This window comes from Camelus ferus, chromosome 3 (assembly GCF_009834535.1).
Source record: "Camelus ferus isolate YT-003-E chromosome 3, BCGSAC_Cfer_1.0, whole genome shotgun sequence".
NCBI classification, from domain to species: Eukaryota; Metazoa; Chordata; class Mammalia; order Artiodactyla; family Camelidae; genus Camelus; species Camelus ferus.
The window spans coordinates 89,414,432-89,440,358 of NC_045698.1; the positions used below are offsets into that span (position 1 = coordinate 89,414,432).

Below are 25,927 nucleotides of genomic sequence, written 5' to 3' on the forward strand. Positions count from 1 at the left end.
AAGAGATAACGTTTGTGAATTGCCACATAAATAAGATACTCAGAGTTAAGGAACTTGAAGGAGACCTTCTAGGAGCGGAGTGAAAGATGACCCATGACCAAGCCCAGAGAGCCTGGGACCAAAGTGTAAGGAGAACCCACAGTTAGAGCTCAGATGGACGTGGAAACACAGGATCAGTCGGAGAAGTAAGAGGTAAGTGAACGCTAGAGTGTCACAGACCTGTTACGGGAATAGTCAATCCTGTAGAATGATACTGATGGATCTAGAAAGATGAAGCTAGAAAAAAACCTCTTACATGGGTATAGCAAAATGATATCATTAATGACCTCAGCAAGAGGAGTTTTTGCCTGATGGGAAGGCAATTAGATGAATTCAAGTAGGTTGAGGAGTGAATGGTAGGTGAGACAGTGGAGATAATTCTTTTAAAAAATTTTGCATTAAACGGGGACACAGAAAGTACTTGAAGGGGACGTGGAGTCGAGAGAGAATTTAAATATTTTATTTATATTTTTGTTTTAAATAGACCATCTTGCTTCAAATAAAACACTGCATAAAACAAGATAAAAAGCTAAATTGATAAGTCTTGGTTCCATTCCAACTTGTCTCCCACCCTTGGTAGACAACCACTTTGATTCATTTCCTTTGAAAACTTTCAGTGTTCCTTTATGAAGATGTTATGAGTATGAATACACATTGTTGTTTCTGTGCGCACTTCAAGCATATAAAGTACCATATTCTGTACCTGAAGTTTTCCATTTAATAATGTACATGGAAGATGTTTTTAAATTAGTATATGAAGAGCTTTCTCATTTTTGCAGTAGTTTTTGATGCATATACCACGTTTATTTAAACACACCAATGCCCCCTCCTCTCCAAGTATCCTTAGCACACTCAGGAATTCAGACCCAATGTCAACAGAAATGATGGTTGGAAGAGAAGCCAAAATTGCCTGAAATGAAGTGCTGGAATTTTGCCTTTTAAAATGGAAATTAGATTCATTTTGGTTCAAACTGAAATTTCAGTGCCCTTTTAATTCTTGACATAGAATTAAAAATTACCAAAAAAAAAAAAAAAGTGGGGGAGGATCTCTACAGATAGATACTCAGAGGACTGTCCATTGATTGTGCGCCTTGGGGTCTCTCAGTGTGATCACGAGGCAGATCTCTCAGAGCCGACAGGTGCTGTGCTTCCGCTTGCTGGGCAGTGAGGGCTGGGACAGGAAGAGCAGCCAGGAGATCACCGCCGCCTCAATGTGTGCGACGGGTGAGAACAGGGAATAACCATCCCCCTGTCAGTCAGCAGTGGGTCAAAGACAGACTTCTGCTGACTTCAAGCTGCCAGATTTGGGAATGAAAATGGTCAGGCCACTCATTTGCTATCTTTTCCACCATGGCTCTTTGTGCTATATCTCGAATGCAGTGTTTCTTGAACGTGCTCATATCTGTAAGCAGACATCTGAGCTCAAAATGCCATTTTCTACAGATAACTGTTTTAAAAGTGTCAATGACATAATGGAAAATTAAAGCAATTCTCCATCAATCTGCAGGATCAAGACCAGATACTATATTGCCATGCAAACAAGCTAAAAATATTGAAGATGCTGCATGAAAGCTTATGCCAAAAAGGCTGTAACATAATGAATAAATTTCTGTCAGACTGAGTTTAGTAAACAAAGAAGCAGTTCTGTTTTGATGTTGCCAAGAAATCCAATAAGGGAGAGATATGAACTAATTGGTTTATATCAAAGCTAATGATCAAACCAACTGCTGTAAATACTGTGTTAGTCAAATATTTTGTTGACTTATAAGCAAGCCAAACTGCTAAGCTGAAAAAAGAAGTCTATGAATGGTCAATTGTCTTTGCTCTGCATCAAAATACTTGCTATTTAATTACCTTCATAGCCTATTTAAATACAAAAAGAGAATATTATTTGAGATTATTATGATCTAGTTGTGTGATATATGAAAAAATGTTTAGATCAAATGGAGTTTTGTAATGAAATGAATCAGTATTTTTTTTCAGGAAATGGAGAAAAATTGTGGAGAGAGGAGAGAGGAGCAAAGCAATGGTACAGAGTTCTCATAGGCTTTGCTTAGACTTCAGTCATTGACATTGGACTAAAAAAAACTGTAGACAGTAACCCATAGATAACCCAGTCTTAGCATGAAAGAAAAAATCAGACAAATCCTAATTAACAACATTCTACAAAACACATGGCTTACACTCCTCAATACTAGCAAGGTCAGTAAAAACTAGAAGGTTTAATTACATAGAAGCTAAACTGGCTAACGTCACACAGATCCTTTTTAAAAAATGGGTATTAGTGTATAAACTTGTGCCTGTAATTGGAATTTTAAATTTCTGCTGCTTTTATATTGGACAATTTTAGGAAAATCTTGTTTTTGTGTATGAGAAATAGGTTAACGTATTCCATAAGCCCTATGGAGCAGGGAATAACCATCCCTCTTGATTATTAATCTGTAGTGCCTTTTTTTTCTATAAAATTTTCCTGGTCAAACAATGGCATCTGTCTGCTGGCCCACACTGCAGATGCAGACATTTAATATGTAGCAAAATATTCTCTTAATAAATGATATCTGGAAATTAAATTCATGGCCACCTTGACTATGCCCCATCTGGTGTGTAGCCATCATGACTTCCTCACTAAACTCATAAGTAAAGTGAAACTGGAGTCAGGCTGCCTGTGTTCCGTTCTGTCATAGCTTTGCCCTAATTTAACTGGCTAGGTAACATTTGGCGAGTCGCTTCTCTAAGCCTTTTCTTCCTTATTTATAAAGTGGAAGTTGTAAATCTGCCTTACAAAAGTGTTGTGAAAATGAAACAAACAAGGAATGTGAAGGCTCTGGGTACCCCCATTTAAAAAAGAAAGATGTAGTTGCATCTGTCTACAGTATACGGAAAATTATGTGTAGCCTTCATTTTGCAAAAACAGGGATGGCTAATTCCTATCACAAGATTATGTTGTGCAATATCATTTCTGTTGTACGAGTGAATAGACACATTAATTCAGAAAAATTAGTCTTTAAATTTAGAGCCATTTACTAATTCAGATAATACAGGAATTTATGGCGATGGAAATGATGAAAGAAAAATTCATTTTCCCAAGGAAACATAATTTTAGTAGAGGGTTATATTCCTGAAGAGATGGAGTCTTAAACTTTATGAATCTCAGCATGACAGCACTTACCATAATTAACAAATGATACTCCTTCATGTTATTCATCACAAGGCTTCTAAAGCATCTATCAACCAATCAGCAAGTTAATGCAGCAACGGCTAACATACAGTGTATTTATTTATTTTGTTTAGCAGACCCCAAGGACAGGGCATGTGCTTGACTGGGAAGGCTTGCAGAAGGGGCATGAGAAGGAAGGGGCTGGATGTAAGAAGTTTAGAAAAAGACCACTTGAAGCGCCGTGCTGAGGGAACAGGTCCCTAGAGTGAGTGTACCTGGCAAGATGCAGGTGCAGGGGTGGGAGTCTCCGATAGGAAAAAAGATGCCCTGAATGAAGACCAATGTGTTTAACTTTCTAAACCTATCTGAAATGGTGATGATGGTGATGGTGGTGATGGTGATTGTCTCCTTCTCCCATTCATAAGATTTGTGTAATTGACACCAGCACAGTGTGTAGAACTGGTCAGTCTTGGCATTCCCTTTACCAACGACTTGTTAAGAATGGAAATGAGCCTCATGTTCTGATGAATAAGACACCAGGGCAGGTTTTCTGAGAAAGTCCTTCCTTCCTTTTAGTGGAGAGCAGTGGGAAGCCAGACTCCCCAGCCAGATGTGAACAAGGACACTGGTGGCCCTGAGTGTTGGGGGCAGCTGTGTTACCATGATGAGGGGAGTCAAGCTAAGGGGAAAGCCTGACACATACAGAAGGGCAGAGGTGAGCAGTGCAGAGAAATGGAGCGAAATCCCTAACTGACCACTGAACAACTGGTTCTCATCTGGATTTTAGTTATGGGAGGCAAAGTCCCTTTAGTTTGAGCAGGGTCCCTATGACCTGTCATTGAAAGTACCCTGGTGTGCTCACTGTCTACTTGGACACACATCAGGAACTTCGAGGAGAGCAGCGCAGTCAGGTCCCTGTGTAAGTCAAGCACAGATCCTGACAGTATTGGCAGCAGTACTAAGCCATAAGCAGAAGGATAAAAAGTGAACCGGGGGAGGGAACTAGCTCAGTGGTAGAGCGCATGCTTAACATGCACGAGGTTTGCGGATTCAATCCCCAGCACCTCCATTAGAAAATAAAAAAGAGAAAAGGAGAATAAAATTGGAAGGGGCCATTACTGTGAAAAAATCATTTGTCAGAACAAATTTTGCCACACACTACCTTCTGTAAATAGTACGTTTACGTAAGAGGAATTAAATAAGCTTTCAAATGCCAAGTGAGATTATATGGGTAAGGATATGCTGTGCTGGCAGCCGAGTTCCCCAGTGCCCCGTGTCTGCTGGGGTCAGCCTGTGTGGCCCAGGCCGGCGTGCCCAGGTTGCCAGTTGCGAATTGTTCCCTTCATGGAAGCATAGTACATCATCCTCTACAGGACTAAGCAGACGGTTTACTTACACTAGGAGGCCGTAACGCTCTTATGAGCCGGTGCCTGGATTCTTTTCCTGTTGCTATGTAGAAAAAAATTTACACTGTGCTTTGAAAAATACAATTGTTTAGCAAAACTTAAGTATTACATTAGTACCAATACAAAAATAAAAATTTAAGAAACAGAGAGGTAAAAACTCCCCCTGCTGAAATTTGATAGCCTCTGAGATTTGGGATTGTAAGTCTTCAGTAAGGAGGGGAGAGGTTCCTGAGGCTGACTTCTCTGTACTTTTTTCCTGCTTTTTCCTGAGGTGGTATTTTGTAACCACCATGCAATCAGAAGAGAACACGCTATAAAAATGTGGGTGAATTCTTTTCTCCCCCAGCACGTTTCATTCTTCACATTTCAGCATAGTTCATTCTTCATTTAAAAGACTTAAATTTTAATTTATAATTAAGAAAAATTCCAATTAGTAAATTCCAATTAGTAAAATTATACACACACTTAAAAACTAGTTAATTTTTTTACTCCTTTGTGGTTTTTTTAAAAATTGAACTATAATTGATTTACAATGTTGTGTTAGTTTCAGGTATAAAGCAAAGTGATTCATTTATACACAAACACACACACACACACATATATATATATATTCTTTTCTGGATTCTTTTCCATTATAGGCTATTACAAGATATTGAATATAGCTCCCTGTGCTATATAGTAGGTCCTTGTTTATTTTATATATCTTATTGTGTATGTATTAATCCCAAACTCGTAATTTATACCTCTCCCACCCCCTTTCCACTTTGGTAATCATAAGTTTGTTTTCTTTGCCTATGAGTCTTTCTCTGGTTTGTAAAGAGTTCATTTGTATCTATTAATATTCCACATATAAGTGGTATTATATGATATTTGTCTTTATCTTACTTACTTCACTTACTATGATAATCTCTAGGTCCATCCATGTTGCTGCAAATGGCATTATTTCATTCTTTTTATGGCTAAGTAATATTCCATTATATATGTATATACACACCACATCTTCTTTATTAATCTGTTGGTGGACAGTGGCTGTTATATATAGTGCTGCTCTAAACATCGGGTTGTATGTATCTTTCCAAAGTAGAGTTTTCTCCAGATGTATGCCCAGGAGTAGGACTGCTGGATCATATGGTGACTCTATTTTTAGTTTTTTTAGGGAACCTCTTTACTGTTTCCCTTGGTGGCTGCAATGAATTACATTCCTACCAACAGTGTAGGAAGGTTCCTTTTTCTCCACACTCTTTCCAGCATTTATCGTTTGTAGACTTTTTAATGATGGTCATTTTGACCAGGGTGAGATTATACCTCATTGTAGTTTTAATATTCAAATCTAGGCTCACCGTATGACAAAAGCTAAACAGGAAAGGAGGCTGGGAAAACAGCTATAGACTAGGCACATAAGAATATGTGGTCTCTATCTCATCCCAAAGGGTAATAGAAATAAAAGATTACCAGGGGCAGTGAGTTGTAGTGAAAACTTCAAAACCCACTTTCTGAGCTCTTAATTTGTATCATATTTTTAGGCGTGTCCTCCTCTTTGACTTCTGCCGTCTCAAATATTCAGCATATCATGATCACTGGCATCTTTTTTAGTTGAAGGACTGGATGTAATTGAAGTCTAAGGGTGGCCTTACTGATGAGAATATAGCATTTGTAGAATCAGCAACTTCTTTCTGTCTCATAATCATTATTCAGGTTCAGTCTGGCATGCCAGATTTTTATTAAAATCTTGTTGGATTTGTTCACAGGATAATTTATCTTATTTAGAGTCTCCACTGTGTAGATGACAGTTACAAATTGTTATTCCTCATAATTATAACATTTATATTAAATTCAACTTCAACTGAGTTTTCAGAGTGGAGCTTAATCAACGTATCTTGCATGGTTTAGCGTCTGATGGTGCATCATCTATACAGCTAACCTTCTTCAAACTCATTGACATCTGCATCTTTATTAAGCAGCTTTTGCCTATCCTCAGCTGTTAAAAACATCCTTCTACTGTATGGCCAATCACTTTCTATTACTTTCCATCAAGACTCCTCTGTCTCACTTAGTATTTTCTGCATTAACTATGAATGTTTTCTCCTTTATTTATCCTACCAGTCCCTTGGGTCTTTCTCAGTCTCTAAGTTTTTTTTCTTTCTGGAAGGAAAAAAAAGGAACCCTCCCGCAATCTTGCATGCCTTTATAGCTACCATCCCATCTCACTATAGCCATGATACTCGACAGTCTACCGTGCCCTTGTTATTTCCAGTTTCTTACTTCCTCTGCATCTTTACTCATGATATCTTATTTTTGATACCAAAATGATGCCAAAATTGCTCTCTCAGAGTCCTTAATGATCAACATATTGCTAAATCCAATGGCTTTCCAGTATTTTTTTGTTTAAATATAAAGGTCTTATTTGACATGTTTCGGTACTTCGTCCTACTTGAAACTTTTGAATCTCTTGACTTCTAAGATACCACTTTCTCTGGGTTTTCTATTTCCTCTCAAAGTCCTTTGTCACTCTTTCTCAATTCTTAAATATTGATGCGTCTCAGAATTTCAACCAACAGTGAACTGCACCATTATCCATCCACCAGTTACTCAAGGCAGAAACTTCTGTCTGTTCAGAGTCAGAAATTTCTCCTTTTGGTTCCCACATGGTAAGATTTTAAAACGTATCCCTTAAATGTCTCTGGGTCTCGATTACCCACCTTCGTGCCCTCCTCTACCTTGCTAATTCATACTCACTAGTCAACAGTCGTCAGATCTCTGTCTTTACAGAGATTTTTTCTTTACCAGATAATCTTCCCTACTCTATAAGCAGTTTTTGAACAGAACTGCATTAAGCAAAGCTTGACGTATTCAAATTATTGAGTCCATCTCTTGTCAACAGACTGTACATTGCTCATTCACACTAAGAAATGCAACTGAAATCTTTGAGTTATTTAAGACTAAGTTCTGGTAGCTGTCTCATATCGCCTGTTAACTAGCCATACCATCTGGCTTTGTTTTCATTATCACGAATAACCAAGTGCAAAGCTGTGAAACTGAGATGGGAGAAATCTTCATATGAGCCCCCAATTCAACGTCATTTGCATACCAGGAAAACTGCCAGCGATGCTAGAACAGCTCCAAAGAGCCATAGTGGAGCCTAGGAAAAATTGAGAAAAAGTGGAATTTGACTTCTGTGCAGTATCTACCTCTATTTCTATCCTTCCTTTCAGCTGCATGGTGTTCCTGTCTCTCTTGTGTCTTCCAAGCTATGAATATTTGGAACCCACTCTCCTCATATCCCTAATACTATACCTATCATCATGATGTTTTTCCCTTAGAGTTAGCGAAGGTAAAGGAAGTTGATGTTAAACATGCTCGCATAAAACTTATATGTGTTTTAATATTGATGGAATTGGATATGTGGGATTGCATACAATGAATCTGTTGAAACCTTTACTTCTAAATATTGAATATAACATTAATGATTGAATTCAGATTCTGACTTTTAATGAGATTTTATGCTATTTTATTAAAAGCCTCATTTTTAATAAGTTTAAGAGATGAAGAAAGCATTTGAACTAGATTTAGAAAGAGATGAAATAATAGCCCTCAGGCATGTAAAAAAATAAGAAAAAGGGAATTACTTTTACTGGGAGTGGTAAACGAGGTAATTAAGGTCAGTCTTCCCAGTGAGAACACCCTGAAAGCCAGCATAAGATTTGTGACAAAACATTTGCTTGACGTGATCATGGTCCTAACAAGACAGTGAATGAGGAGACAGAAATGTCGACAAATGTACCATCCCTTTGCAGTGCGTTGGCCCAGGGGTGTTTGTTCAGCCCAGAATTGGTGGCAGAGAAGCTGAGCATTGTTATTGAAAGAAGTAGGGGGACGTGGGATACAGGTTACAGTCCAGAACCCGCTAATGGTGAGGACCGTTATAAACCCACAGCGCTTTAGATGAGGGCATTCTAGGAGTTAGGGTATACGGGGAACGCATCGGCTCTTGCAGGGACTACAGAGTAGCTTCAAGGCATCTGAGAGGTTCTGAAAACTCCCAATCCCAGCACTCAGTACATTTACATTTGAAAACTAATATTTTAAATCATAGCCAGTGTCGATAGTATTTATGTTAAAATCTTACTACAATCTTGCTACTTGCTTTCTAGATAGCCTGTCTCTTTGTGTTCTTTTTCCTACTTTTTGGACTTCTTTAACTATCTTCCTACTCATCTGCCACTAATGTAAATTTTATCTTGATTAAAGTTTGAGTTTCTGAGTCCACAGTTTGAAGTCTTTCATCAGTTTTAGGGAATTCTTAACTGTTATCTCTTCAAACATTACTTTTGTCCCATTCTTTCTCTCTCTCTCTCTTTTTTTCTCTTCTGGGACTTTAGTCACATATAAGATATTATTAGGGGGGAGGGTATAGCTCAAGTGGTAGAGTGCATGCTTAGCGTGCACGAGGTCCTGGATTCAATCCCCGATACTCCAAAAATAAATAAAGCTAAATACCTCCCCCTACAAAAAAAATATAGAAAAATACCACTTACTAAAATTGATAAAAAGGGAAATGATAAATCAGTATTATTCTATCTGTTAAGTAAATTAAGTCTTTAAAGATTTATTACACAGCTAAAGTGCTTAAGATATTATCATAGCATTACAAAGATAGAAAAATAAAAGAAAAAAGAACATAGGGAAATCATAAACATACCTGTGTTCATATAAACATTTGACTTATGAAAAATGTGGCCCTGGAGACTCGTGGGAAAATTACCTTGATTTCAAAATATTAAATGTTGTGAAAATTGGATATCCATGTGGGAAAATAATGAAACTTGATTCAACATCACACCACAAACAAAAATCAGTACAAACTCTACATGTGAATCTACATGTGAAAATAAAAACAATGTTTTTAGAAGGTAAGAGACTATGAACTCAGGAGGTGAAAATGTGTAAACAGAACCTAATCACTAGCTGTGAGGAAGGCTAATATCTCCAATTCAAATTAAGACCTCATGTTTCTGCAAATTCATCATTAGTAAGATGAAAATTCAAGCCACAAAGTAAGAGAACATGTGCACACAGAGAGAATTTACTTTTTATTGAAAAGAATATATAACATTAAGTAAATGGCGAGAAGAGCAAAAATGTATAACCCTATATTAAACTAAACTTATTTTTGCCTTTCACCCTCTATGTGCATGAACATTTTTATATTGTAATCATGGAATACATAACATTTTGGATTATTTTAGAATAAATAGATTTTGATTTTCAACATTCTCTGTTTTTAAAGTCTTGTTAGATACGAATAATAAGGTATTATGCATAATGAACGTTGGAGCTAATGTATATTAGTATTTCAAAGAGAAGGAACTTAACCTGGTGCGAAAAAGTGTAGCCTAAGTAAGTGACACATGGAAGACACTTAATAAATTCCTTTTTACCACTTATATGTTTTATGGTTCCCATTATAAAAGCTTATTAGATTAAAAGAAATCAAGGATAAGAAAAGCTTTCAGGTTTAAAACTTTGTGATAACACTTAGTGAAATTGAAATTTCCCTGAAATAAAGCCTTACTGTATAAATTAAATTTATCGTGTCTTATTTAGAAAGTAGAAAAGCCCATAATCATAAAATAACATAAACATTAAAATATATTATAAGCTATAAAGAATATTTTAAAACCGAAGATGAAATTCTCATTTATTAATTTACAGTTTCAGAAGAACATGACCATAAAACCCACACCATTCAAGCTGTAACTTGATTCTTGTTTGAAATTCTTCATGAAACACCACTGTAATTAATCTTAAAATAGGTGAGCCTTAAAGTTACTAAACACAATGTGAGAGTATGATCAGGGTATGATAGTTTCTATTGTTATTCTGCCACTTGAAAGATTTGTGACCTTAGATGCACGTAACTTCTCTGGTTCCAAGTATCCTTCATTATATAAAAACACTTACAGGTGATGAAGACTGTACTTTTTAATTTATATTACATTTTATCTGTTTGTCTACATGATTATGTGTGCATGTATGGGAATGTGTAAGCATACAAGTGATGAGACATTCCTCTACTTAAAGTTGTTTTTTCAAATTTTATGTTCATTACTTAGCCGTCCACGTAAACTCTATCTCAGGAATTATGTTCTACGCAGCAGAAGAAATACTTTCAGTCCAAAAGGGATAGTTTGATCCCTTTTAGTCCAAAAGGGATAGTTGAATAATAAATAATCACTGATAACCAACTAGTCGTCAGGCACTCTTTTAGGTGCTGATTTCTGAATACAAGAATATATCAACAATTATGTTTTCTCATTTTGAATAATTATTATTTCATTTGAATAATTATTTTAATAATAATTATTACTATATTTTAATAACATGATTATATATTGTATAATATATAACATTATAATTAATAATAGTTAATTGTATATTATATCATATTATATTATAATACTATAATGCATTATATTATATAGTATATTATTATATAATAATACTTATTATTGTTATTATAATCTAGATGAGTGCCAACATTAACATAGATACGAGTCACCAGATGACGTAGTTAAAATGCAGGCTCTGGTTCTGTAAGGTTCAGGACCCAAAATTCTGCGTTTCTTGCAAATTCCCAGATAATACCATGCTGCTAGTGCACAGGTCATGCTTTGACAGCAAAGGACGAGCCTCCTTCACTGACTTCTGTTGAAAAGTTCCCCAGGCTTTTTTCTTTTCAGTTGCTTATTCCCTTTGGTGTTTGGCATTCTGGACTTGTTCCAAGTTCATTGCACTATTTCCTGGCATTATTCCTCTTGAAGTATAATCTACATATTAAAAGATACCTCCATGCTTTCTCATTTATAATTTGTTTTTCAGCCAATTGTGCCATCAGCTAATGACAACAGTTGTGATGTAAAAGTTTTCCATCCTTATAAAAAAAATCCCCTTTCTTTTTGTAGATCTATTTTCTGTAAGGGGGAGACTCAGTTGGGAACAAACAGACTAGATGCCAGAAACACAGACAGTAGACTTCAGCCCAAATGAGCTCAGGGGCTGTAGCCCACACAGGCAGGAAGAAAATGAAGTGGAAATAGAAGAGAAATGCATTTGCTAAAGGAGTCCTGGGGTTTAAATTTAGTCAGCCCACTAGGGAATTTAATTTTCCAGATCTAGAAACTGACAGATGTGCCTGGGATAAAAGTAAACTGTGTCATCTCCTGGCAGTCTGTCTTTCTACGTACTACAAAGGGCTTTAACTTCATCACGTTAATGTGGCAAATTACTGAGTATTGGAAGCTCCTTGTGTCTGTCTTTTTCAGGTGTCACCCAAGGCCTAGTTTAGCATGAGTAAAATGCCAGACAGCTTCTTGATCCTGATCATTGGTGAAAGTCACAGAAAGATCACCAAACTAGCAATTTTCAGCAGTTCTTAGCTCCTGAAGTGGCCTCCTACTGCTTCCAGCCTTACTTTATGCCAAACCTTAATGTATTGTGTGTGTGTGTGCGTGTGTGTGTGTGTGAGTGAAGTTGTTAACATGCCTTTTCTTTAATAGGTCTCCATTTCAAAAGTGCCCACATCCCAACGTGAGGTAGAGACTGATGGATACGCTGCAGGGATCCAGGACAGTAAGCCCAAGGCCATGACTGAGTGGGGGTTTGGGACTGTCTTTCTAGGAGTAGAGGTAGATGTTTTCTTTTTGTGGGACAGACAGTAAACCATTTGAGCCAACGTTTGATAACCTGAATGGTGCTCTTTGGTAGTTACTATGCTATTTACCAGATGGTTCCAACTTCCTTTCTTTCCAGGCACACTGTGGAAAGTGTATCAGCTCCTGCTGAAGATAAAAGTGGCCATGAGATGGGCTGTGGACAGCCAAGCGTGGTCAGAAATGATATATATCAATCTGGGGAGAACATTCTGATGATCACAGAAGCTCCTGAATAATGACATTGGGCAGAGCCTTCTGTGACCCAAGCTGAACAGGTCATGTAAGCAAGAAGAAATTATTTATTGGGTTAAGTCATTAGGGGTTATCTGTTACTACAGCACCTATGCTGACTAAAGTAGACTTTAAGTTGCTCCATCTCTGTTCTCTGTTTCTAATCTGACTCTTTTTCTCTCGTCTCTCACCTACCCCTCTCAAGCCCTAGTGCTGCTTTCAGTCTGTACCTCATAATTTGTGTTGAACGAGTAGTCTTTTTCAGAGTCTCCCAATAGTCAACACAGAAGGAGCCACCAGTGAATACTGTTAAGGTCAACCGTGGTAGATGCCATACCACACAAATGGAATTCATGCAGATGGTGTGACTGATCTCTGTATCATCTGGAAATGACTCACATTAGCTAAGGACTGGCCTTCCAAGTGCTGGCCATATGTTTTTGTTGCAAATACTATTAACTGATGGACTGCAGCCATTATCTAAATTAGCAGATATTTAAGCCTGGATGAGCAGTATGAAATCCTTGTCAGTTGGCAGCATATTCAGATTCTGTTGTCTTTAGCTACAGGAAGGGTGAACTACAAGAGGTCCAGTGGCTTGTCTTTCTTTGATTTGAGTGGAATACATTTGTCCCAAGAAATCCCTTTAGTGAATCGTGTGTATTAATGACAATAAAAACAATTTGAAGATAATTATAATTTCCCATGAGAGTTAGCAAATATCAATTTGATTTTTTTAGTTAATTCATTAAGAAGTATTTCAGGCCACAACATTGTCAATGACATTTGGGGTGCTTCTATTTTAAAATGAGTTTAGTTTTGAGAATATAGAGAGAGAGAGCCCTGAAAATCAATTAGTAAAAGATAAACACAAATGGCAAAGAATTAAAATAAACAGTTATAAGATGAAATCTGAATGTCTAATGAAGCTATAAAACAATGTTTAACCCCATAATTAATTAGTGAAAGGAAAATTAAAACCACAGAGATACCATTAAATACCATAGATTGGCAGAAGAGAGAGAGAGAGGAAGGGAGAGAAAAATAGTCTGAAAGAATTGGCTGGAGGTATGAAAAATTGAACTTCATATATTCCTAGTAGAATATAAATTCAATGAGAAACCAACTTGGCTATATTTAATAAACCTCAATATAGTCATAACCTGTGACCCATAAATTTTACTTCTGATAATATATTCTACAGAATCTATCATGTGTGTTCACAAGGAGCATATAAAAGAATGTTCATTGCAATATTTCTTTGGAATAGCAGAAAACTGAAGACCCCTAAATATCTGTATATGGTGAATGAATGAATGGATTGTATTATATTCATTTAATGAAACACTTTGGAAATGCCGCAATAAATGAACTAGATCTATAGAATAAATGTAGCTATATATTGAAGAAGTAATATTACATGAAAATAAACCAAACATGGATACTATTTAAGTAATTTTTTAAATTCCAGGTAATATATTTTTTATGCAAACATATTTGCACACCCAGAGTAAAATACTTGATTACGAAGAATATACACCAGCTCAAGAAAAGGTGTTCTCTGGAATGAGAAGAGGGGTCTCAGGAGGCACTGTAAGAAATATCAACCATGTCTGTAATATTTTATTATTTAGAAGAATTTTTAAGATAAGCAGACAAAAAAACCAAGGAAAAAACAGTAAAATAGTCACTAAAAATTTAAGAATATAAAAAGTAAAAACAAAGCGAAAAATAATAAATACTGATTAAAACTTTGTTGCATTTAAAATTTTTCTATAGCTAAGAGTACTTAAACATAATTAAATTTTTACCTTTACAAAGGTCTCATGCTTTTAAATTTTTGTATTTTAAATACAGTTTTCCTATTGTATTGTGTAGACTTTGTATCACTTTTAAATAACTAGTCTGTTCTATTGAATGCCTTACCATGATTAACTTACTGATACATTTAGATTATTTTGGTTCAACAGGAATAACTGGTAGATACGTTTGTATATAAAACTTTAAAATAGCAGTAATAATAATAATAATAATCATAATAATAATAACCATTTATTAAATGATTACTCTGTAACAAGTGCTTTAGTAAATGCTTTAAATACAATGTTCCAATTAATCTTCACCAAATCCCCTTGAAAGGTGATTATCGCAACTAAAAATTAGACAGCTTGTAACCGGGCCACGTGCCCCAGCTGGAGCGGGCTGGAGCCAGCATTCAGACCTGAACCTATCCATCTGTCCTTGACACTTGTGCAAACTCATTACTGGGTCTATATTCCCGTCACTTTGTATTTTGTATGTTATATTCAGGTTTATTTCTTTCGAAAGAGTGACGTGGCAGAGGCTGTTAGTCATTTAGCAAAAGATCGTTTCCTACTGTATCTGAGAGCATAGCTAGAGTTTACATTCCCAGTCTCTCTTACAGTTAGTTAGGTGAAGGATGAGTTTTCACCAGTAGAATATGGGGGGAAGTGATGCCTGTCATTTCTGGATTAAAGCTTTGAGTGAGTATATCTTTCCTGTGCTCTCTTTCCTCTTCTGTTTGCCAAGAGTAGATGGTGATGACAGAGGGTGACAGTGCTTTAGAAAGAAGCCTTGTCTCTAAGAATTCAGGATGTCATGGAAAGTCACCCTACCAGGCTGTCACATGAGTGATAAATAACCTTCTATTGTGTTTAAATCAATTTACACATTTGGAATCAGTTACAGCACCTTAACCTACACTGACTTACACGACTTACACAATAGAATTCTTAGATCAAAGATCATGAAAATCTTCAAGGTTTTTGATAAGAGATGTCAAGTTGCTCTTTAAAAAGATTCTACTAATTTACCTGCTCACCAGAAATGTATGGGTATCTTATTCCACATATCAACATATAATATTTTTTAAAATATTTTTATTGCATGTTGTAGTATTATTCTTTGAACACATTTTCCCAGTATTTTGTAAAACAGCATTATCTATGATGTCCCAGCACTGGTGGGACAGGTTAAGGCTGTGAACTGAGGTGTGTGTGAGCTATTGTGCTAGTCTGGTCAAAAGAGAATGAGATTCTGTGGAAGGAAGATGTGGCCTTTGGACCAAGTGACCTGACCCTAAGAGTCTGGTGATGTGAAGAACTATGAAGTTTGTTTTGGTGAAACTGGGTGTATGGGGGCGAGAAATAGAAAATGAATTGGTTAAGAGGGTGTTACAAAGAATGTAGACTTGGTGAAGGATGTGAATATAGAGCTTCTTGGAAGAGCCCCCAGAACTTGCATACAGAAATGGGCTGATTGGCTAAAACAGCCTGACCTGAGCAAGAATCGGAGATGAACAGGTCAAAGATTTCAAGAGGCAGAGCCCTTAGGGCCCCATGGCTCAAAGGTCCTGGAGTTGCCTGCTAGCAGTGTGACAAATCTGATGCCACAGGATGTTCAGTCTAGAAAAAACCCTTTCCTGGATCTATGGGTTTCAGGATAAGCTTTCAGTGGCTGAATTATTGGAAGTACAGCAGTGTAGAAAGCTGCTCTAGAAGGGTCATCTTATAAATGAAAAATCATAAGGAGTATCTAGCATGTTGACTGCTCATTGCCAGCTCAAGCATGGTGTTCCTTTGGTTGGTTAAAAGCTGATTCATTCAGCAAATACCTCAACTGCATACAGTTTATACAGCGTACTTTTGTCACATTACTCTAAAAGCCCTGGACTTAATGTCACTGTGTACGCATAAGATAATAAAGTACACAATGAAACGGGGAGTCCTACCAAAGACGAGAGAGTAGGGAAATTCTATAACTTAAGAGTACTGTCTTTAAAGGAGAAACCTCTTTTCATCTGATTTCCATCTTGGCACACTCAGTCTGGAGAATTCTTCTAGAGGAATTATTTTTTCATTTACTTACAATGGCAGCTAGTTTTTAAGTTAAGAAACAACCTGGGTTCACATTCAGGTAATGTCCTTTAATGACTGATCTTGGGTAAGTTGTATAACCTCTCTCTGCCTCAACTTCCTCAACAGTTAAGGTGGATAACAATTATATGTATTATATATGTATCTCAATGGCTGTGTGATTAAGTGAGTTATACGTGTAATACGCTGCAGTAGCCTGAATCATGTTTCGCAAAGATATCTGGCCCTAATCGCTAGAACCTGTAAATGTTACCTTATCTGTTAAAAGGGGACTTTGCAGATGTGATTAAGTTACGGATCTTGAGCTGCAGGAATGACCCAGGTGGACCCTAAGTGTGATAACATATATATAAATGAGATCACATGTTTATATAAGAGGGAGGGAGGGAGAGTTGACCACAGACAGACCTAGAAGAAGGTGATAGGAAGACAGAGGCAGAGATTGGAATGATGTGACCACAAGCCAGGGAATGCCAGCAGGCACCAGAAGCCGGAAAAAGCAAAAAGCAGGTTCTCCTCTAGATTCTCCAGTGGGATCACAGCCTTGCTGACATTGTAATTTCGGTTCAGTGATTCTGAGTTTGGACTTCTGGCCTCTAGGATTATGAGACAATAAGCCAAAAATGTATAGATTGTCTTATTCCACCTACCAACATACAGTATTTTAACAATACTTTTATTAAGTGATGTGGTATTATTCTTGGAATACATCTTCCAGGTATTTTGTAGAAGAGCATTATCAATGGCGTCCCAGAATTGTTCAGACAGATTTAGGCTGAAATCCAACTGAAATCTGGACAGTCACCTAATTTATGGTAATTTGATAGCAGCCACAGGAAACCAGCATAAATGCTTAGACTCACGCTGATAACACACTAAGCACTATAAAAGTGTTTGCTATTACTATTCTAAGAAAATGGCCATAAGTTCACACTCTGCAGTACCGAACTGGACAGTTCAAGGGCTGTTACCTGTGTATTTTCAAGGAACTTTGCGTCCGTTTGAGTACAGAAGGGAGTTCAAGATAGGAGCTTATTCTGATGAGAGACGTGAATTCTGATGAGGGAAGGCAGTCCATTTTCCACCAGCAGACCTTTCAATCAGATGCAGCAAGGAAAGGGACCTGTGAACCTTAGAGGGAGGCAGTGGCCATACTGTAAAGCCGCTCCCTTCTGCTCAGTTACGAAGATACCCTGTTTGTATTCCCTGCAGCAAAATCACCTGGAAGTGCATGTGAAGTAAGGTATTGGTCAGATCTTTGAAATCAGTGGCCCTGAACAGCATCTTGATCTAAAATTTGCTTCCCAAAGAATAATAAGAAAGCCATGCTAGAGAAGGTGGTCTATTACAGTGATTAAGAGCCTTTAGAGTCAAATAATGCAGGTTGGTGCAGCCACTGTGGAAAACAGTATGGAGATTCCTCAAAAGACTAGGAATAAACTTACTGTATGACCCAGGAATCCCGCTCCTGGGCATCTATCCAGAAGGAACCCTACTTCAAAAAGACACCTGCACCCCAATGTTCATAGTAGCATTATTTACAATAGCCAAGACATGGAAACAGCCTAAATGTCCATCAACAGATGACTAGATAAAGAAGATGTGGTATATTTGTACAATGGAATACTATTCAGCCATAAAAAACAACATAATGCCATTTACCCCAACATGGATGTTCCTGGAGAATGTCATTCTAAGTGAAGTAAGCCAGAAAGAGAGAAAAATACCATATGAGGACGCTCATATGCGGAATCTAAAAAAAAAAAAAAAAAAAAAAGAACATAAATACAAAACAGAAACAGATTCATAGACATAGAATACAAACTTGTGGTTGCCAAAAGGGCGGTGGGTGGGAAGGGACAGACTAGGAGTTCAAAATTTATAGATACTGACAGGCATATGCAGAATAGGTAAACAAGATTATAATGTACAGCACAGGGAAATATATACAAGATCTTGTGGTAGCTCACAGAGAAAAAAAATGTGACAATGAATATATGCATGTTCATGTATAACTGAAAAATTGTGCTCTACACTGGAATTTGACACAACATTGTAATATGACTATAACTCAATAAAAAAATGTTAAAAAAAAAAGTGACCTCTTACTGATCTGTAACCCTAATCTGTGGTTACAAATGACATGATCCCAACAGCCATTTCACCTCTCAGGGCCTCAGTTTTCTTTTTAAACTTGGGTTTGGGATGGGGAACTAAGGGGGAGGAAGACAAGATCGCCTCATTGGATTACTACATGAATCAAATTGAATAGTGCATGCGAAGTCCTTAGTCTTGGACCTGGTGAGCAGTAAATATTCAATAAGTAGTATCCAGAAAAGGCAAGGCCAAAGCAGTAGTTCATTCAGAAACATGGAGGATGAGGTAGACAAGAGTTAAATAAGGCCAAGGGGAAGTAAAAAATTTGTGCGTGAAAATTCCAGTAGGTGTTTTCTTTGTTTGTTTTAGCTGCAAATATCATTGCTTTTTTTCTTCACTCCTAAAGCTTACAAATCCAGTAGCACAATATTTGGGGGTATTGTATTAGGATTGGAGAGGTTGTTCCTGAAAAGAAAAGTAATAGGAGATAGTCCAATTTCTAAGTAAACTTAAATTGGGGGAAAATCCTGACTATGAAGGTAGATGCTGCTATCAGAACAATATTAATTACAGAAAACCCTATTTTTGCCAAGTTTTAACTCCAGAAAGGAGGTTATGAGAAATCATCACTTTACTCTTCATAGCTAGATTTTAAAATTTAATGGAGGTGATAGAATTGGCAATAGAAAGTGTCCACAGAGGCCACGCAGAGAAGCCCAGGCGTGTGTCACCTGAGCAGGAAAGTACACGGCCTCCCTGTCCTGCCTCAGTCACGATGCTCATGGGCTGAAAAACATGGCAAGACAGTGAGCAGAGTAATGGGGCGGGAACTGGGGTGATCGCCATCTGCCAGCTTCACTAAGCAAAGCCAAAAAGGGGAGGCTGAATTTGCCTAATTTTGTGATTCTTCACAGCCCTGATTATTTATTGTCCACCAGAAGCCATTCCCTCCTTCCCTAGTAACAAAATGTCTACTTTTATTTCTGCAGGTGGGCATGTGACCCACTTGTAGAAGTTTGTGCAGGAGTTTCTGGAAAAGATTTTTTTTTTTCCCTTTAATAATGGCAAGGGAAACAGAGAAAAATGTCTCTCTTTTGTGCTGCCCTTGGTCCCAGGCACTGAATACAATTGTGTGATGCTTGGAACTGCAGCACCTGTCATGGGACCAGGAGAGGAAAGGTGAGAGAACTAGATGCCAATCTTAAACTGTGACATCACTGAGCTGCTGACTCCACTGCAGCCACCACCCTCCTCTGACTTCTGGTTATATGCAAAATGTAAACTGTTTGCCAGGCTTTCTATTTCTTGCAATTGAAAGTATTTGTAGTGGATAAAATACATATGAATAAATTCAGGTTGTCAATCGTTTAGGATCAGGGACCTTGGAGCACTCTGTGAGGTAACTGTATTACAGCATCTTTGGGGAAAGTATGGGGAATGACTACAAATTACTCAACCAGAGACTAAAAAGAACGTCAAGGAGAAAGATTAATCTATTAAATGTACTCATTGATTTGTTCCAGTGTTTACTGAGTTGTACTTGACAGGTACGGTGCCACTGGGATAATGTGTTGAAAGGGGTGAACAAGCCCCTGCCGTCGTGTAGTATGTGCACTTCATAAAAGACTTACGAGAAGATGCATACTGAGTGGCAAGTGCTCAGAAAAAACATTAAGACAATAATGTGATGAGTGAGGGGGTTCAGTGGAGGAACTCTCTTCCTGATAAAAATCGAAGGATAAGGGGTCCAGAATGGGAAAACTCCTGGGGAACAACCTTGCAAGCAGAGCAGGTGCAAAGCTTTGAAGCAGGAGAATTCTGGGAGAGAATTCAGTGTGGCGGGAGCTGTGTGAGTCAAGGACAGACGTGAGGTGAGCACAGAGAGGCAGTGCGCCAGTCAGACCTTGTGAGACCTAGCAGACCAAGGTAAGGAAATGGACTTCATCTCACTTTAAATATCGTTGGAAGCTAATGAGGGGCTTTAAGCAGAGGAATGAGATGTTCTCATTTATGTTTTTAGGGCTTCTTTCTGTCTGGAGTATGGACTAGGAGGAGAGAGCTGAATTAGGGATACCATGTGGCAATAATCCAGGTGAGAGCTGATGTGTTTAACTAGGCTGGTTGCAACCTGAGAAACATTGGACGGTAGAAGCAGTGGACTTTGCTCATGAGATGAGTGTTGTGGTGCTGGAGAGGGACGGGTCCAGAGTGACTCATAGGTTTCTAGCTCCATCACTGGCAGGTGAGATAGTGTCACTTTCTAACTTGGGGGGAAACTTTGAAAAACAAATGTTTATAGAATGAAAATTGAGAGTTCTGCTTTGACCACGGTGTGTTTGAAAAGTCCTGGGACATCAGGTATAGAGGTTAAGCAAGCAGTTTGACATATGAGTCTGAAGGTCAAGGAGGAGTCAGCACTAAATTTGGTTGTTGTAGTATCTCAATGGCATGTAAATTATGGGACTAGATAGATTAGTTGGGTAAAGTGTGCAGAGAGAAGTAAAGAGGATTCAGGATTGAGGCCTGGTGTGTACTGACATTTAAAAGTCAGATAATGAAAGAACAGCAAGTTAAAAAAGGAAAGGCCTGGTGAAAGCAGTCAGTGAGAAGGGAAGTCAAGGGAATTTAAAGTAATGGCAGCTATTAACCTAAAAAGGTTTCAAAAAGCAGAGAGTGATCAGAGATGTGTTGAATATATTTGAAAAGTCTGGTAAGTTCAGAGCACCGACATGGTCCTTGGCTGCAGGCATGGTCACAGGATTTGGCAGTAAGACCACTGGTGACCTTGACAAGTGCAGTTTGAGTGGACTGAGGAAGGCAGAAACCATAGTGAGACGAATTAAGGGGTAAATGGAATCAGAAGTGGAGTCACCCTTCCCAAGAAGTTTTTCTATGGAGAACAGAGAAATGGGTTCATATTGGTAGGAGAGGAGGAAAAGAGTTAATTCATTATCACCCCACTTCATGACTAATGAGGGAGCTCCAGGGGAGAGGGAGAAACTGTTCGTGCAGAGCAGCAGTGGGTATAACTGCCGAACAGAGGTCTCTGAGAGATGGAGGATCCAGAGTCCAAGAGGAGCCCTTGGTAGGAACAAGGATGTTTCCTTCAACTTGCGATGAGGGAAGACGTGGATGATAAATGCTGTGCTGAAAAGCTCTACATGCTACATAATTTTATGTAAGGGACTTGGGCATCCACAGATTCTGGCATCTGGGTCGGGGGAGGGCTGTCTTTGAACTAATCCCCCACGGATACCAAGGGACAACTGTCCTAACTCTTGTCAGAAATGGCAAATCATAAAATTACACTTGCCATGGGTGACATGCCCATCTGCAGCAGAGCAGTGATACATGACAATGTGACTGAGGATTCTAAACCGACTATAACTGAACTTGGGGAAATTAAGGCCATGCAAATTGTGAGGAAATTAATTGGGATTAGTGAGATGTTGCTAGGTTGATCATTTCAATCTTAAGATAAATTTTGAAGAGAATAGGAGTCCTGGGTTGGGGAGAGCATTTGTAATTTTGCTTTATCCTTTCCACTCCAGGAGTCCTGTACTTGAAATGAACCAGATTCAGCATTGGACAGAAACTTCCTGATGAGATACGTGGAAATTCTAAAATACAAAATATAATAAATTATAAACACCTTTCTATCTTCAAAAGATGGTCATGGCGAGGTGAATGTTTTAACATAGAAATGTGGCTCCAAAAGTATGTTGAAAAGAAAATTTTAAAAGATAGAATTAGGAATACCTGACCAAACCAAATTATGACTGCCTTTAATATAGTAATATATATCCAAATTATACTAAGAAATAAGGATAGCAGACATTTAAGAATAGTACACAAAGTTATATATAACACAAAAGAAATTATTAGGCAACTCTTTCATTTTCTTACTCCAAAGTTATTAACCTGCCTGTATGTTTACCCAAATTCTCTGCCTTTCAGTCTCAGTAGAACAGTCCCTGATCCTACAAGAAGCCCGAACTCCCTTCAATATTATTCATTGATTAAATGAATTGCTGAAAAATTCAAACAATTCAGTTTTTATTAATGTGAGTTTGAATAACATTACAAGCGACAGTCATATCTAAATGTGCCATCTATTAACTGTAAGATCTTTAGTGATGTTATAATAATAATAAATCCTAGCAATAAGTTTCTGCTAGATGTCTCTATAAAATGATCTCTAAGTTCTCTTTTCTGGTTCTAAAATGTATCTGGTAGCTCGTCAGAGCATTTGATTGTACCATGTTCTGTCTACGTATAAAATGACATCTTGACACTTCTTTTCCTTTGCAGAAAATGGTCAGAAAATCTCTAGGGAGGAGAGTGTGAATGGTGTTTTGATGCTTGACTTTCTTTGCTTGCCTTATCACAAACTTTCCGGAAAGCACGAATGGAGTCTGATAATCTTGTTTGGAGCCTGCTAAGAAGTCCAGTCATCTAATAATAGCTATCCCAGGATGAATTTACAAAGTAGCCAAAACACTCACCTGAAAAATATTCCCTTTGACTGAACATATATTGAATTTCTCAGTATGGTAAGCTGGAAGACACAGTGTAACAACTCTGCACCATTTATCTTTGAGAGCCTACTGTGTGTGAGGCCGCGTTCGAGGGGTTATGATAGAGGAGGAACAACAGAAACAAGTCTCTTCTCTAACAAGCCACACAGATGCTGATTAAGTGTTAAGAAAGAGAAGAAAAATGAAGCAGGAAATGAGTATAGACTGTGATCACAGTAAGTGGTCTGTTTTACATAAGATAGCAAGGATGGACCTTTTTGATTTGCGGCCCCTATTTGAACACAGATCTGAATTAAATGAGGGAGCAAAAACTGATATACACTCATATAAAGCTCAGGGAGTGTGGCTATCTGGGTGAAGAAAAGTTTTCAGCAGAAAGAACAGCCAGTACAAAAAATGAGGAATGACACGGGGGTCAGTGGGGCTGGAGAAGAGAGTGAGTGGCAGAAATTAGGGTCAGAGAAATCATATAAGACAGTGAATTGTATTTTAAAAATTTCTTTTGAAGTATGGTTGATTTACAATGTTGTGTTAATTTCTGGCGTACAGCATAGTGGAGTTGTAGTAGAGAATAACCTTTGTTTTGTTGGAGGTCTGCAGGGACACCATGACCTAGCCCACGGGGATGGCTGTGAGAACAAAGAGTGCCTACAGCAAGAAGATTACAACAATCAACCACAACCCCCCCCTTATTTTCCCTCCCCCTCCCTTATTTTTTGTATAAAAGGGGCCTGCATTCTGACTAGAGCAGGATGGTTCTCCAAGACGTTAGTCTGCCATCCTCTCGGTCGGCTGGCTTTCCGAATAAAGTCGGTATTCCTTGCCCCAACACCTGTCTCCTGATTTATTGGCCTGTCGTGTGGGGGCGAGCAGGAGTTTGTACTTGGCAATAATAAGACAGTGAATTGTATTTTCAAAATTTCTTTAGAAGTATAGTTGATTTACAATATTGTGTTGATTTCTGGTGTACAGCATAGTGAAATTATACTTTTTATTTTAAATTATTTTAAGGTAAAAATTCACATACAGTAAAATGCTAAGTACACAAATAAAATACAGACTATTTCCATTACCCCAGAAAATTCTGTGACCTCTTCCAATCATTCAGTCCTCCCATAGATAATTGCTCTGTTTTCTATCACCAGAGGTTAACTTTAACTCTTTTGAACTTCATTTGAATGGAATCACACAATACACACTTTTTGGTGTCTGGCTTCATTTTTTTTTTTTTTTTTTTTTTTTTTTTTTAGATTCAGTCATGTTCTTAGGGGTATCAGATATTCATTCATTTTTATTTGTGTGGAGTATTCCATTGTGTAACTGTATCACCATCTGTTTATCAAATCTCATTGATATTTGGGTTGCTTCCAATTTGGGAAAATTGTAAATGAGCTTCCATGAATATTCATGTATAATCCCTTTTGTGGATCTCTGTTGTCATGTCACTTACATAAATAGTTAGGATTGAGGTTTTGTGATTAAAGGACAGGTACATGTTCAACTATGTAAAAAGCTTCTTTATGAATTTTTCCAAAATAATTGTGCTATTTACACACCGTCTGCAATGTATAAAAGTTTTAGTTCTATGCTGTTGTCATTGTCTTTTTAATTTTAGCTCTTTTAGTGGGGTAAAGTAGTGTTTTTTGTTGTTATTGTTTTAATTTGTACTTTCCGGACAGTTAGTGACGACATTAAGCACTCTTTCCTGTACCTGTTGGACATTTATTTACCTTTTTTATGAAGCCTTTGTTCACGTCTTTTCTCCCATTTTAGTTGGATTGCCTTTTTATTACTGATCAGTCGGAGTCGTTTATATGTTCAGGTTGTCTACCTGGTGAGACAGTGTCTCTCCAATAGCGGATCCTTTTAATGAGTGTTACCATGCGATATGAAAACTGTCACACTTGGTGCTCATTCCCATATGAACATACTCATGTGTCTCTCTCAGATCTCTTTGTTCCTGATTTTCCAATCTTTTCTCTTCTAGGTTGCTGGCTAGCTTATCAAGCCATTTGCCATTGCCCATGATTCTGTGTATTTTCTAAGCTCAGCTTGGGCAACTTCTCTTTCCATGCAAAGTAGATGACCAGGTCATTGCCCAGTCCGTTGCCTGCTGGGAGGATTTCCCTCATTCCTGTCTTCCAAGGCTTGCACCAGAATATTAAGCTAATCCATTTGTGAACCAAGCTCAAACCTTTTATTCCCCATTGGCTAGAGATAATGGATTCCCTGTGTGACCTGAGGGACAGGCACCGGGGGAACAGGAGTGGGTGATGTGGGTGTCTAGACTAGCTGCTTAAGTAGCTCGTTTGTTCTGTTTGTTCTTGATTGTTCTGGATTCCATATGTACATCTTCCAATTTTCTATGGATTTCTTTTTGGCCTTTTAAAAACCCTTATGTTTTAGTGGATCCAGCAGAAATCAGCTCAGGGTAGGCTGTTCTATCTGCATGGTCACTTAATGTCCTATCAGAATATAAAGTTCTGGCACAGGTAATATGGCTTTGTTCCAAGACTGATGGTGTCTGCTTTGTAATTCTTGCATTAGGGCTTGCCATAAATCTCATGGCATCTTTTTGTACCCTTGGTATTTCCAATACCATAGGATATGTCAGGTTAGATGGCCTGAGAGGCAGGGCTGCTTGCACCCCTGCTGGGATCTCCTGCAAAGCCATTTCTACTACCCTGGGCCCCACTCAAAGCTGGCAACATTTCATGTCACATAGAATGAGTCTTGGCATTATTCTCAGTTGCAGAATAAGCTGTCTCTGTAATATAAAGAGGTCTCCCAGGCCCTGTGTTTCCTCTTCGTGGTGGAAAGTATAAGTGCAAGCAGCAATAATTTGTCCCGG

General features: G+C 37.9%; 1 long non-coding RNA gene across 1 annotated transcript; it reads left to right on the top strand.

The window, feature by feature from the left end:
• LOC106730500 lies at positions 1-24,334 on the top strand. The gene is made up of 5 exons (XR_001366964.2): positions 1-192; positions 20,559-20,630; positions 22,090-22,221; positions 22,850-23,091; positions 23,669-24,334. It is a non-coding gene; the product is annotated as an uncharacterized LOC106730500 (long non-coding RNA).
• Positions 24,335-25,927: the final 1,593 nt, after the last annotated feature.